Source organism: Leucoraja erinacea, chromosome 16 (assembly GCF_028641065.1).
Source record: "Leucoraja erinacea ecotype New England chromosome 16, Leri_hhj_1, whole genome shotgun sequence".
Classification (NCBI taxonomy): Eukaryota; Metazoa; Chordata; class Chondrichthyes; order Rajiformes; family Rajidae; genus Leucoraja; species Leucoraja erinaceus.
Window position 1 is genome coordinate 14,301,612 of NC_073392.1, and position 15,623 is coordinate 14,317,234.

A 15,623-nucleotide genomic window follows, 5' to 3' on the forward strand; every position below is an offset into this window, starting at 1 on the left:
ATGCAGCCTGTGCTTTGAACATAAAATATAAAAGCTATGAGCTGTGGATACTGGAAATATAAAATAAAAATCAGAAAACACAGGTAGCATTCAACCTCAATACTCAGGTGGTATTTAGGCAGTATAAATGGAGGAGTACATTTTTTGAGTGCTGGTTAAAACTGGATCGAATGCTTCCTTCCATCTTGTGGACAGTTTGTCATCCGAGCTTTTGTGTTCTTACAGTGAGTGGAATGCATGTGTGAGTAAGATTAGTCAAAATCTTTTTAAACCTTTGTAGTAACAAACATGAACCAGCTCCCCTGGCATCAGTCACCAAGTGTTTTGAGAAATGTTAATAAAGGCAATTTTAATTCATGACCTTTAACTAAATTACAGTATACTCGTCTCCGGCTGGGTTTCAAAGAAATGCATGAAGAAATCACTACATAGCCTTTAGCTATAATGTTAATTATAGCTTGGGGAAAGTTTTGTAGACTTGCATTTTAACACATTTAGGTGCAACAACAAAAATGAGTCACTAAAAAAAAGTTTAATCTATGTTATCACAAAGATTTCTTGTTCTTGCAAACTTCTACTGTATAAAAACCATGTGCTATGTCAGCTGAACAGGAGGAAAATAAACTTGAATTTAATCTCATTCACATCAAGCTGTTGTGGAAGCAGTTTTAACAGTGGCCCCTGATTCTGGTGAGTCCAGAACCAGGGGCCACAGTCTTAGAATGAAGGGGAGGCCATTTAAGACTGAGGTGAGAAAAAACTTTTTCACCCAGAGAGTTTTGAATTTATGGAATTCCCTGCCACAGAGGGCGGTGGAGGCCAAGTCACTGGATGGATTTAAGAGAGAGTTAGATAGAGCTCTTGGGGCTAGTGGAGTCAAGGGATATGGGGAGAAGGCAGGCACGAGTTTTTGATAAGGTATGATCAGCCATGATCACAATGAATGGTGGTGCTGGCTCGAAGGGCTGAATGATTTCCTCCTGCATCTATTTTCTACATTTCTATGTTTCTATGGAAGTTACAGCACTGTAATGGAAATGCTTTCGTGGGAATGAAGGGGGACAGATAAAGAGAGCCTTACCGCAAGTGGGAGACACAGTATGCATTTGCCTATGTTGCCAAGCATACAATGCATCCAGCTGCAGAACATCCCAAAGCATAAATTTCCATTCAGTCCCAGTGAAACATCAGAGGTGTTCACAGCAACTACACAATTGTAAAGAATATTGGCCCTTCCCGCAACTGTATTCTGCCATCTCTTTCTCTCATTTGCTAATTCATGAAATCTCTGGCATCTTTTATGAAACATTTACCCCTTTAAAACAAAATCAAATATTCATAACAATTTAGAGACACGTTGCAAAATAAGATTTTTTAAGAACATTAAATAAGATAGATTTCCCTCCCATGCAGTTAAATTGCTTTAATAAATCAAATATATTTAAATTAATTTGTGAAATATGTAAATAGTTTTTTAATCTAATATTTTTCAAAGTCAAACTATTGCTAAAATCTGCAGAACATTTACACTTCAACAGACAACACATGCAATCTCACTGGAATAAAATTCCCTCGGCCGATAATAGATAGGAAATAAATATCTGCCATCATAAAACGACCGTTTGGTGGTTTGTTGATCATCTTTTCCGCGAGTTTCAATTCTTAGTCACACCAGTATGGGTTAACCTTGATCAGTTTTCCCTCAAAGAAAACAGGTTAGGATGGTAAAAAATGATTTTTAAGAGGGAAAATTATAATGCCAACATATATTAATAACATTGTAGATGGTGCCAGACTGAAAGATTAATGAAAATTTGAGATAAGAAATGGAGCAACGTGCAGCTGGCCTGTTAAGGTTCCACAAGGAGTCCCTAATTATCACTGCAAACTTTATAATGAAAGCCATCTCTAATACCCATGAATATTACACTTGTTTCACTCAAAACAACTCATTTTGAATAGATGAGGCGGCAACTCATATACTTAAGCAGTTCAATGTATATTGAAGAAAACATATACCTTCAACAGAAGAGTAGAATCGATTTTCTCCTCTCACAACGTACAAGATAAAAAGACTGGAAAATAATCAGGGCAAGACGCTTTCCCTCCTGGAATTCTTTTCCTCTTGATATGTTGCAATTTAAATCCCCACAAATGGAAAATCTATCTGAAGCTTGCAATGCACTTTGCAACTGTGATTCATCCTTCTGCGTTAGAAATAATTATTTCCACATGAATGAATGAATTATGTTAGAAAATGGGTGTTGGCAATACAGACTAAGAATCTGCAATTGGGCAATGTTGTGGATGGGTGCAGCGTGGATGATTAACCTTTGAGCTACCAGCCAAAAGCTTCTCTTGCGGTGACAAAATTCAATGCATCAAAATTCAATGCATTTTTTATTTGACAAAGGAGTGGCCAATAGAGCGTTCAAAAGAATATTGAAAAAAAAACAATTTCTCTGTACCTCTGCCAGAACTCTTAATTCACACCCACTGTAACTGGGACCACTGTGTACACTTTTCTCTGGGTCTTTACTGACCTCCCTACAGTACCTGTCATTGCTCATTCATGGTTACACTCTTACATACCTTATCATGGCCATCCAATCTCACAATGTTACTTTCCTTTGTCTTCAACCTCCCCAATACATGTCCTCAGCCTCTACTCTTTCCCCTCTACACGCTGCCCTTTCAGAAACATCCCCATGGTGTAATGTTCTATATAAATGCTGTTAAAACAGAGATCCATTCCTTCACTCAGTCTTGCCACTAGTTATATTAGCTGCACAGGAGTGGGAGAAATAAAGGATGGTAGGAGAACGGTGGGGGGGTTGGGTGCACTCAGTGAGCAAACGTGGAATAGCTTCAATATTCTGTTTGATAGTTTGAAGAAAACACAAACCTCAAGTGGTTTGGATACAGGAGTGGAAAGAGCAGCCATATTGCTGTGGAAATAATGAGAGCAGGTTTTCCTTGGAAGAGGCGGGACGGTTGCTGTCAAGGCTTTGTGAACCCACATTAGGGAGTAGAATATCCTTATTCATCAGGAGCATTTGCACACTGTATTCATCAGTGTTTGTATTAACTCACAATGTTCACTGCATTGGACAAAGCTGTATCGCAATGGAATCCGTTTGATTTATTTAAATCCCTACTTGTAAATATTTGTTCATTGGTATAAATATCGTGCAGCCACTTTGATTTATTCTTTACCTCAATATAAAGATTGTAAGCTCACAAAAAGAAATCGAGTGATAAACAAGGTCCTGTTCCTCTTGTACAGTAATTCGTATCAAAATTAATCCTAACATTTATTGTGCCTTCTTTTGTGAAGTATTTCTTTTGTTAATTATTTTTCAAAAGCTAAGGCAACTTAAGTCATGAGGGGAGTTTGTGTAAATAAGACAGGCGTGCATGGATTTGTGGCTTTTCATTTCTAAAAAAATCAAAGTGGTATCATGAACCAAAGCACAAAAGATTAAAAGATTTTCAAACGTTTCCCTCCCCTCCCGGTTCTTGGAAACAGTGAGAGTATTTTCCAACATTAAGGGCAAATACAAGTTGTTTTTATAAAACATTTCTGCTGCATAAGTACCAAGAAAATCTAACCACCAACATTAGCATAATTGAAATCACTATTAAGCAGAATCTCAACTAAACCAGCCACGTAAATTGATGTTAGCAGGTCCAGAGCTGTGCAGACTGTGAGAATTGACACACCTCCTGATTCCTCAAAGACATTCCACCCTCTGCAATGTGCAGCTCACAAAGGCGATGAACCATTCTCCACTTTCCCACGTGAGTACATTGCCAACTATATTCAATACAATCCAGGACAGAGCAACCACCTCAAACACCCACTGCTTCCACCTCTGTGGCATCACAATCGCAATCTGTTCCCGCTGCAAAAAATCACTGCCGATATTCATATACTGTACGTGGCTTTGTGAAACCCCCAACCCTTATCCCCAGAGGGAGGCGAGGGTTTCGGGACATCACTACCAGCTCCAGATTGCCCCCTAAGGCACAAAATGATCCTGACTTATGATGGGCACATGATAAGCAGTAGGAGCACTGGGCCGCTATTCGCTGGAGTTTAGAAGTATTAGGGGGGACCTTCATTGAAACTTACAGAATAATGAAAGGCATAGAGTGGATGTGGAAAGGATGTTTCCATTGGTGGGAGAGTCGAGGACCAGAGGTCGTAGCCTCAGAATTAAAGGGCGCTCTTTTAGAAAGGAGGTGATGAGGAACTTCTTTCGTCAGAGGGTAGTTAATCTGTGGAACTCATCGCCACACAGGGTTGTGGAGGCCAAGTGAGTGGATATTTTTAAGGCAGAGCTAGACAAATTCTTGATTAGAACGGGTGTCAAGGGTTATGGGGAGAAGGCAGAGATTATCAATGATTGAATGGTGGAGTAGACACGATGGGCCAAATGGCCTAATTCTACTCCTATGGCTTGTGAACTTGTGACCTGGCAACACAAAAGCCAACTCTTCATCACCACCTAAACTCTCAGACCAGGCAAATTGCAGGAGTTGAGGAGATGGCTCTCCAGCACCTTCTTTCTCCAAGCCAGTTAGGAATAGACATTACCCTTTAAAATGGTGATCATTTGAAACGCATCATGGCAATTAACAGTATTTATGCTATTTCATGGCTGAAAATGATTTGTGACCATTTTTTTCCTTTAAGCAAGTGCAAAAACTATTATGATGAAATGATCTTTTTGATGTTGAAAAAAAGTCAGTGCCTATACACCACCTACATCATCAGTAAAAAGACCGCTTTTCAAGTTAATCCGATTGGTTATTAGCACAATTGTGGAGCCAGCCACAGAAATGGTGAAAAGTGAAACTAGCTGACTTTATGTGCCAGCCAAATAATCTTCAAAGAATTCATAATATACATAAGACTTCCAAACTGCATTCAAAGGAGCTTGATTAACTTCTGACTTAGACTGGAGCCCTTTTGAAAATTTAGATGAAAGCTGGAATCAAAAGCACTGGTGATAATGGACCTCCATACAACCATGCAGTGTATGCACGCACATTCATTGGGATCAAGTCATTAAAATGGTTGTTTTATAATCTTGTCTTATGTGTGCACTTGTGGGCTAATTTATTTTCTAATGGCATTGTGAGGAGGCATTTACATTTTTCAAACAGTAGAAGTCTTGAAATCATAGACAGTGGTGCAGCCTGCAGCACTGGGATTGTGTTGCAAGAGTTATTGGTGTTTGAGAGTATTGGGAAGAGCACTGCTATTTCAAAATCATGAAGTTAAAATCACCTGTGGTATGCTGATGTATGGATTCATGACTGGCTTACTGTGAGAAGTCAGAGCTTTGTGTGGGAAGACAATATTCAGGCAAGTGGTCTGTGACCTGTGATGTTCACAGGGATCTCTGCTGGCACCTCTGTTGTTTAGGATACTTATAACTTGGATATAAATGTAGATGGGTTTGTTAGTAAGTTTGCAGATGACATCAAGATTGCTGCTGGCATGGATTGTAAGGAAGGCTGTCAGAGTTTAGTTCGATATAGATCGCTTGCTGATATGGGTGAAAAAATGGCAGATAAGAGTTTAATCTGAGCAAGTGTGAGATGTTTGGGAGGACGAATGCAAGGGAGAAATATACAATTAATGACATGACCCTTAGAAGCATTAATGTACAGTGATCTTGGGATCCACCATAACTCCCTGAAAGTAGATGGAGTGGTAAAAAAAGACATATGGCGTGCTTTCTTCATTGGTTAAGGCATTGTGTCAGGAAGTCATAATTCAGCTTTATAGGACTGGTTCGGCCGCATATGGAGAATTACATGCAGTTCTGGTGACCCCAAAACAGGGAGGACAGGGAGGCTTTGGAAAGAGTGCAGGGGAGGTTTACCCAGAATGATGCGTCGATTAGAGGATATTAACAACAAGGAGAGGTTGAACAAACTTGGATTGTTTTCTCTGGAACGTCGGAGGTTGATGGCAAACTTGATAGAAGTATGTAAAATCATGAGAGGGATCTCTTAAACATTTTCTCATGTGAAATATCAAATACTAGAGCATGTAGCTTTAAGGTGAGAGGTGCAAAATTTAAAAGGAGTTAGATAGGCACGTGTTTTACACATAAGATGGTGAGTGCCTGGAATGTGCTGCCAGGGGTGGTGGTGGAGGCAAATATGATAGAGGCTTTTGGATGGGCAAATGGATATTCAGCGAATGAAGGGATATGGACTAGGTGCAGAGGATAAGAGTTTGTCTTGCCATCTTGTTCGGCACAGATGTTGTGGGCCAAAGGGCCTGTTTCTGTGCTGTATCATTCTAAGATTAAGTGATTAAATCAACACACCACAAAACAGCACCAGGGGCACACAATGAATTGAGAACTACAGGCCCCAGGGCCTGAGCAAGTGAATCATCAGACCTTGTGAGAAGTTAGGGAGGAATTTACGGAGGCCCTTGTCGAGATTTTTTCAATCGTCTTTCATCACAAATGAAGTTCCCAAACCTGGAGAGTGACTTATGTGTTTTTTTAAGAAGAGCAGCAAAGGCAACCTGAGAACTACTGGCTGGTGAGCCAGACCTCAGTGGTGGGAAAGATGTTGGAGGGGATTCTTAGGGATAGGATTTACCAGCATTTGGATAGACGTTGACCAACTACTGATAGTCAGCTTGGCATTGTCCTGGGAAATGCATCTGAAGAGGTCACTAAGAAGATTGATGAGGGCAGGCCAGTGGACATTGTCTGTGTGGATGTAGCAAGTTCTTCAGCCAGGTCCCGCATGGTTGGCTGATCTGGAAGGATAGAGACCATGGAATCCAAGGCAAGCTCACCATCATAATTCAGAATTGGTTTGGAAGCATGAATCAAAGATTAGTTGTGATGGTAGACACAAAATGTTGGAGTAACTTATAAGTACCTATTTTTCTATGTTTCTATGTTTCTATAAGTAGTGAAGGGCCATTTCTCTCTGATTAGCTACCTCTGGCCAGTGGAGACCCATAATGGTTGGTGTTGGTCCACTCTTGTTTGTTATCCATATTAACAATTTGGATGACAATGCAGTTAATATTGTTGGCAAATTTGTAAATGACACCAAAATTGGTGGTATAATGGACAATAAGGAAGGATATCATAGTTTATAGCAGGATCTATAATGTTTATGGGTGGCACAGTGGCGCAGCAATAGAGTTGCTGCCTTACAGCGCCAGGGCGCCGGGTTCAATCCTGACTGCGGGTGCTGTCTGTATGGAGTTTGTACGTTTTTCCTGTGACCTGCATGGATTTTCTAGGAGACCTTCAGTTTCTTCCCACACTTCAAAGACGTACAGGTTAGTAGGTTAATTGGCTTGGTATAAATGTACATTGTCCCTAGTGTGTGTAGGATAGTGTTCATGTGTGGGGATTGCTGGTCGGTGCAGGCTTGCTGTTTCCATGCTGTATCTCTAAACTAAAGTAAAGTAAACCTAGATCAGTTGGGAAGGTGAGCCAAAGAATGGCAAGTGGGATCTTTACAACTTCAAAAATATTGCTCCATGAGCCTCCACTAGAAGAAAAAAATGCCAAAGCAGGAAAGGACCAAACAACATGACTGAATACAGTGCACCAAGAAAGCAAGAGGAAAGCAAGAGACAATTAGAACGAAAGCAGTATACGTAGCAGTCTTTTATTAACTAATATTGTTGGTTGATTCCTCAGGTTTATACTAAGTGCTCATTGAGCGGGCAGTTTTACTACCTAATAATCTATCCTCAGGTGGTTGTGTTAAATGTTCTATGAATTAGTGTACTTTGCTTCAGAAATTCGGCTGCATTTATTTCAAAGGCAAATGTAGTATCCACCAACTGGGAATGAGCTTCTAGCCATTCATGAATATTTGAATAATAAATTGCTCTTATGGTACTGTGGGTACCTGGTCTCTGAAACTGAAGCACCACAATGCTGAGCACAATATTCTGCACTCCATATCTTCCCCTTTGCTTTTCAATTGTATTTGAGTTTGACTTGAGTGTATTTATGTGCAGTATTGTCTGAACTGATTGGATAACTTACAAATCTGCTGGGGCAGCATGGTGGTGCAGTGGTAGCGTTGCTGCCTCAAAGCGCCAGACACCCGGGTTCGACCTTGACCACCAGTGCTGTCTGTATGCAGTCTGTACGTTCTCCCCATGACCTGCGTGGGTTTTTAGTTTAGAGATACAGATACAGCATGGAAACAGGCCCTTCGGCCCACTGAGTCTGCGCCGACCAGCAAACCCCACACATTAACACTATCCAATACACATTAGGGAAGATTTTTACAGTTACGCCCAGCCAATAAACCTGCAAACCTGGACATCTTTCGTGTGTGGGAGGAAACCAAAGATCTCGGAGAAAATCCATGCACATCACAGGGAAAAAAGTACAAACTCCGTAAAGACAGCACCCGTAGTCGGGTCGAACCTGGGTATCCGGCGCTACAAGCGCTGTAAAGGCAGCAACTCTGCCACCGTGGCCGTGTGCTCCAGTTAGGATAATGCTAGTGTGTAGGATAATGCCGATTGCTGGTCGGCACGGACTAGGTGGGCCGAAAGGCCTGATTCAGTGCTGTATCTCTAAACTAAAATCAAAGCCCTTTCACTGTTCCTTGGATAATGCACGTGATAATGCACGTTATATGGTTATATGGTTATAATAATATATCTAAACCCGTCTACACCTACGAGTAATTACATGCACCTCCCTCATTAAAAGCCTTTCCTTCTGCTCTTATTTTGATTATCATCCAAACATTCTGAGTATACCGAGCCCTTTTTCCTAAGTATTACAGCATTATTGTACTCAGCATGCTCTACAAATGTAAGTTATTTTGTTGCATTGATACCCACAGGGGAAAGCTTTCTAAAAATATCAAAGCAACCTTCTTGATTAATCATGTTTTATTCCCCCTTAATATGAAAGCAAGGTTTAAAATTGATCTTTTATCGATGTTTGTCAGTTTATTCCGTATTCATAGATTGTTAAGAAGAATATTGTGTTGAATCTCACGTTTTCTATTTCATGTGAAAATCTATCATTTGATCACAAAGAATACAAGATGAGACAATTGGACATCAGAGCACTTTAGGGCTTAAAACCAAATGTACAACTAGTGGGAAGTTAATGGAATAATAATTTTTTTAATTAAACATGCCCGAAGTCTACATCATTCTGTTGCCTTATTTTACCCCTGAAGTTAATGTCCTTATTTTTCCATGCAGTCTTATAAGCAGCTCACAGCTTTACAGGTTTACCACTACAATTCAATGGATGGGATCGTGAAAGGATTTGAATGAAGATTGAAACATTTGAAACTATGGTATTATTAATGCACACAATGTAAATGAACACACAAGTAAGAGGGGAATGGTACTTGTGGAATGTAAAAACGTAGTGGAAGGTAAAAAGGAGAGTGACCAGTACATCATTTTGAGGCCTCACAGACACAAAAGTATTGAAAACGATTCATGCAACGTAAAGATAGAGATGGGCAGTTTTAAAAACACTAAAGAGAAGCCATTCTAGTGATAGCACAGATTTGTTAACTGCATCTCATCTGGGGGTCAAATATGACTCCAGGGTTACTTTTCCATATGCCACCATTGCTGATTTTTGCTTATGCTATTTGGGTCTCAGGCTCTCTCTATATAATAATCCACAAACCTTCATGATTCCCGTCCCAAATATCCCTCAAGTGACTTGATGCCAACTTTTGTTTTACATCACTCATGTGAAGCACAGAGGATATTTTTTTTAATGATTCCAACAGCACAAAACAAATTGCTATTGTCTTTGTGAGAGAAAAGAAAATCCAGGCTGTAAATTTTTAAGAGCATTGTAGAGTATATGGGAGAGAACAAAGCATTGTGCAGTGTTAATTCAAAGAGTAGATATGAATAATAACCAGAAGGGAAAAAATTATCATGCAAGGATTAGCACTTTATACATAACTGTGGTGATGAAGACAGAGTATGGAAGCTTCAAGTTCCTCAATCAATATATTGCATGTACAATGGCAAAGGCAGCTTTGTCTGATCTTGTTCTGAATAATGAAGCAGCACATGTAAATTATTGGAAGCAAGAACATCTCAGTAATAATGGCCATGAGCTAATTAGGTTTGCACTGAAAATAAATGAAGTTAACAGTCTTTGGACTACCAATTAGCTAATTTAAGTGGCATGGTCATGGGCAGAAGCCAGATTAATTAGTCAAAAAAGTGGCATATGAAACGGTAGCCCAATGGTGACAGATGCGTGAAGATGAGAATGATCAGCTGCAGTAGAATGAAAAGCAGATTCTATCAGATTCTATCAGTAGAAAATAATCAGCAGAAGTAAAAACAATGCATACTGTACCAGCTTGAAAAGAAGGCAAAGAAAAAATATCAATATAAAATTGGATATCAACAGAGAGAGCAAATAGAAGGCGATTTTATCTTTTGCATGAAGATGTATATTAGGGCGGCACAGTGGTGCAGCGGTGGATTTATTGCCTGACAGCGCCAGATATAAAGGTTCGATCCTGACTATGGGTGCTGTCTGAACAGAGTTTGGACATTCTCTCTGTGTGGGATTTCTCCGGGTGCTCCGCTTTGCTCCCACACTCCCAAGACGTAGCTTGTAGGTTAATTGGCCATGATAAAAATGGTAAAATTGTTCCTAGTGCGTAGGAGGATAGTGTTGGTGTACAGGGTGAACACTGGTCGGCGCGGACTCAGTGGGCCAAAAGATCTGTTTCCACACCGTATCTCTAAAAAGTGTTTAAAAAAAATAAGCAGATAAATCAGCTTTTATTCCAAAGAATATTGAAATAGGATTTTAGTATTCTGTGAAATAAAAATAGAAAGTACTGGAAGCACTCAGCAGGTCAGGGAGAACCTGTTGAATGAGAAAGAGTCAACATTTCAGGTCAAATACCCTTCTACAGAACTGGGAAAGAAGGAAAGTAATTAGTTTTAAGTTGCAGAGAGAGCCAGGGAATGTATCCAGCAGTTTCTGTTTTTATTTCAGAGTTTCAGCATCTGCAATTATTATTTTTTATTTACAGGATCATCATGTTTTACAGCACATAAACATGCCCATTGTGCTCTAATCTTCAAGTGCCCATCGATACAAATACCATTTACTATCATCTGGTCCATAATATTCCATGCTTTTACAATTCGAAAACTGATCCAGGTATTTACTAAATGTTGTTAGACCATCTGCCTCCATCTGTTTCTCAGTCAGTGCATTCCAGATTGCAACTATCCTCTGGTGCTGTCTGTGTGGTTTGCTTGGTCTCTTTGTAATGAGGTGCTCCATTTACCTCCCATTTCACAAAGATACATAGATTGGATAATTGGCTATAGCAAAATGTTCTATCGTGCAGGTTAATGGCAGTAAGAATCGGCAGGTTAGTTGATGGGTATGTATGGACTAGGGATAGTTTTGGAGATGAGGAGAATGGGACAAATGGGATTACTTCCTTAAGAACTGCACAAATGCAATGGGTTAAACAGTCTGTGTCATTGTAAATAAGTACGAGTAACATTTTCAATGATTAAACCACATACACACTATCTAATTACTTGACACTTTTTGATGTATACAAACTACATCAATACTGTGAAATCAAATTTACTGCTGATTTTAATAATGATTACAATGACAATAATTGGATACTCACCTTAAATTGAGTTAATAAAGTATATAACATCCCCTTCAGCCCACTAACCATCAAACATCATGAACACTAGTCCGAAACAAATTATATTCACCCATAGTCCCATCAGCTCCGCCTGCCCCTCTTTTAGAAGGTACCACTTATCTACATAACCTACCAGTTTGCCTGCCCTTGGGTCCCCGGCAAGGCCAGCAGCAAAATCAAGGACAAGTTTTGCCCCAGACATTCCCTCCTTTCCCATCAGGCAAGAGATACAGAAGTGTGAAAACGCACACCTCCAGATTCAGGGACAGATTCTTCACAGCTGTTATCAGGCAACTGAACCACCCTAGCACCAACTGGAGGGCAGCCCTGAGCTACCATCCTCCCCATTGAATACCCTGGGACTAGCTTTAATCAGCTTTTACCTTGCACTAAACGTTATTCCCTTTATCCTGTATCTCTATCTGTAACCATGTGTAATCTTTCCACTGACTGCAACGCACACGCCAAAAATGCTTTTCACTGAATCTCGGTATACGTGACAATAAACTAAACTCATCTAATTTAACTAAACTAAACTAATGGAAGAAAACCAGAGCACCATACTCTTCGAGGGACAATGTACTAACTCCACTAAGAGGGCACCAGAAATCAGGATTGAGTCTGGGTCGTTTGTGCTGAATATCTGCAGCTGTGCCATTGTGCTATGCTTCCTCTATTACATATTTACTTTGCCTAACACAGCCAGTAACCTACCGTGTATTACAATGGCCAAGCAATGAAGTGAATTCTAAGATTTGGTGTGAATGCTTTGACACTGCAGGATGCGAGGAGTAAGGGCCCGATTTTCAGCTTTGAAAATATATGGATTGGTTTCTTCAAATATTGGATAAATTTTCTTCAATTAATCTGCAAACTAAACCGGAATAGAATCATTGGTGCAGATTAAGAAAAGATAAACTATTTATGATAAATATACAGGGCTGCCAACATTGGGTGAGAGTTGGGAGTGAGAAATTGTGAGAGACCAAGCCCGAGGGTGGGAGGAGGGTGTCCCTCTCCCATTGGTATGGAACTTTTGCATTTTTCAGCTTGAAATTGGGCAATATGGTACATACTGTAGCGAGTCTTTTAACTTACACTTGAATGCAATATATATGCTTTAAATTGGACTGGAGCGTTTTTGAAAGGGGGAGGCTGAGCGATCACTGATCATTGGCCTTGGGGGTACCTGGTGAGGGAGTGGAGCAACCGAGTGGGGAGATGGTGTGGAAGAAGGCTGTCCCCCCTCCCAGGGTAGGAACATTTTGAAATTTGATGTATTAAAATCATGTTTTAGTGCACTGTAGAAGTATGATTTCAATGTTTTTTGTATGAATTATTTTTAAGAGGTAACTTTTTAAAGGGTAACTTTATCCACACAAAGGGTGATGGATGTATGGAACAAAGTGCCAGAGGAGGTAGTTGAGGCAGGGACCATCCCAACATTTAAGAAAACGTTAGACTGATACATGGATAGGACAGGTTTGGAGGTATGGACCAAAAGCAGGTAGTGTAGCTGGGACATGTTGGCAGGTGTGGGAAAGTTGCGCCGAAGGGCCTGTTTTCACACTGTATCACTCTATGACTACATTATCCCTCCACCATGCATGAATGCTTCAAAATCAAGTGATCGAGTTTTATTGCCATATACTCAAGCATAGAAACATAGAAAATAGGTGCAGGAATAGGCCATCGGCCCTTCGAGCCAGCACTGCCATTCAATATGATCATGGCTATTCATCTCAAATCAGTACCTCTTTTCTGTTTTTTCCCCATATCCCTTGATGTCGTTAGCCCCAAGAACTAAATGTAACTCTCTCTTGAAAACATCCAGTGAATTGGCTTGCACTGCCTTCTGTGACAGATTCACAACTCTCTGTGTGAAGAAAGTTTGTCCTCATCTCAGTCCTAACTGCCCCCCCCCCCCCACCCCTTTATTCTTAAACTGTGACCCCTGGTTCTGAACTCCCCAACATCGGGAACATTTTTCCTGCAGTTACAGTAAGTGAAAATCTAGCAGGCAAGCAGGATGCTTTCACCAACCACCCCCATTTGAAGTCCACTATCTTCCATCGTTTCTACCCAGTGCTTGGTACTTCCTTCCAGCAGCCACTGGTTGTCCTCCTGAATGCACCGAGCCTCAGCCTGATCCATGCCGGTCACTTGGGCAAATTTGGCACATAGACTCTCACGGCAGCGGCGCAACGCTTCCAACGCCTTGCACTGAGGCTGCTCCATGGCCGGAGCTGCAGTGAACGACTCGCCAGCCCGGCAAACACTCGCTATCCCCACTCCCCATCCGCATCTGTCCCGCCGCTGCTCCTGCTTCCAACACCCGCAACCAATGCAGTTGACATGAGTTTTGAAATTTTCGTTGATCACAGAATTTCTCACAACAGAGCGAGATAAATTTGTGATCAGCGTGCGAATTTGGCGAAATGCATGATTCTCACGCTCAATGCATGGGAGTTGGCAGCCCTGACTCTCTATCCCCCTCTCTCCCTCTCTCTCTCCCCTCTCTCCCTCCCACCCTCACTCTCCCCCTCTCTCTCTCCCCCTCTCTCCTCTCTCTCTCCCCCCTCTCCCTCTCTCTCTCCCCTAACTCTCTCCCCTCACTTCCCCCTCTCTCTCTTCTCCCTCCCCTCTCTCCCTCTCCACACATTCTCTCCCCTCTCCCTCTCTCTCTCTCACCTCTCTCTCTCTCTCTCTCTCTCTCCCGCTCTCTCTCCATTTCTCTCTCCCACCTCACTCTCCCCCTTGCTCTCTCTCCCCTCTCTTTCTCCTTTCTCTCTCCTCTTTCTCTTTGCCCCCCATCTCTCTCTCTCTTTCCCTCTCTCCCTCTCTCTTTTACCACCCCTCTCTTCCCCCTCTCTCCCATTCTCTCCTACCCTCTCCTTCCTCTCCACCCCCTTTCTCTTCCCTCTTTCTTCCCTCTCACCCCTTTCTCTCTTCCCCCTCTCCCACCTCACTCTCTCCCCCCTCTCTCTCCCCCCCTCCCTCTTCTCTCACTCCATTCACGCCCCCTCTGTCTCTCCCCTCTCTCTCCTCTCACACTCTCTCTCTCTCCCCACTGTCTCCTTCCCCTCTCTCTCTCTCCACGTCCCTTTGAGAGTCTGTCCCTTCGGCACAGAGACTCCGACGGCCCGGGACTCTTGCACTGTCCGGAGTGCTCCAAGGCCGGAACTGCAACTCCCTCAACACCGGCTCTCCAACACCCGCGGACCATGCAGTTTATCTGAGTTTTGACATTTTCGTTGATCACAGAATTTCTCACCACAGAGCGTGAGAAATTTCTGATCAGCGTGAGGGTGTGAGAGTTTGCGCGAGGGCAAGAGAAGTGAGAGTTGGCAACCCTGAATATATGTTAAGTATATTTTCACATAGAATTCTGAAATTGCATTAATCATTTTAATAATGGGGTGGGAACACAAAAACCTATTGCATAAAATGATTAAGGCATAGACGAGTTGAATCTTGCTTTAGCTATTTTACGAGATGTTAGAATGTTAACTATACCATAAGTTAATATAAAATAAAGCGAACAAGAGCATTTCCAATTAACATGCCCATCAAGTATTTGATATTCCTATAACAAGGCTTAATGTGATTACATGCTCCAACAAAACTGGAAATAGCATTAGAAGATCATCACGTGGATATTAAAACATACATTGAATTAATAAAATGCATAAAATTGTATTAAACACATTGAAAATGTCTCTCATCTGCAGAAAGTGGATGAAAAAGTGGGATAACATGGAACTAATATTATAACATGGAATTAATGTGATCAGGAGATCGATGGTTGGCGTGGACATGATGGGCTGAAGGGTCTGTTTCCATGCTATATCTCTAACTGACATCCTCAAGAGTAAGAAATTAAATTCCAACTTGTTTTCAAGCACATAATTAAC

The 15,623-nt window shown here is 41.3% G+C and overlaps 1 protein-coding gene across 8 annotated transcripts in view; it reads right to left on the reverse strand.

Annotated features, from left to right (window-relative positions):
* The window catches only part of chl1b (cell adhesion molecule L1-like b), a 610,347-nt gene that overhangs the window by 452,425 nt on the left and 142,299 nt on the right, over positions 1–15,623 (reverse strand). The window contains exon 1 of one of the 8 annotated variants that reach the window (XM_055647707.1): positions 2,020–2,455. The exons of the other annotated variants lie outside the window; for them this stretch is intronic. The gene's annotated coding sequence lies outside the window, so the exon portion shown is untranslated. Of the gene's footprint in view, positions 1–2,019; positions 2,456–15,623 lie in introns of those variants that run through there. 8 annotated transcript variants of the gene reach the window in all.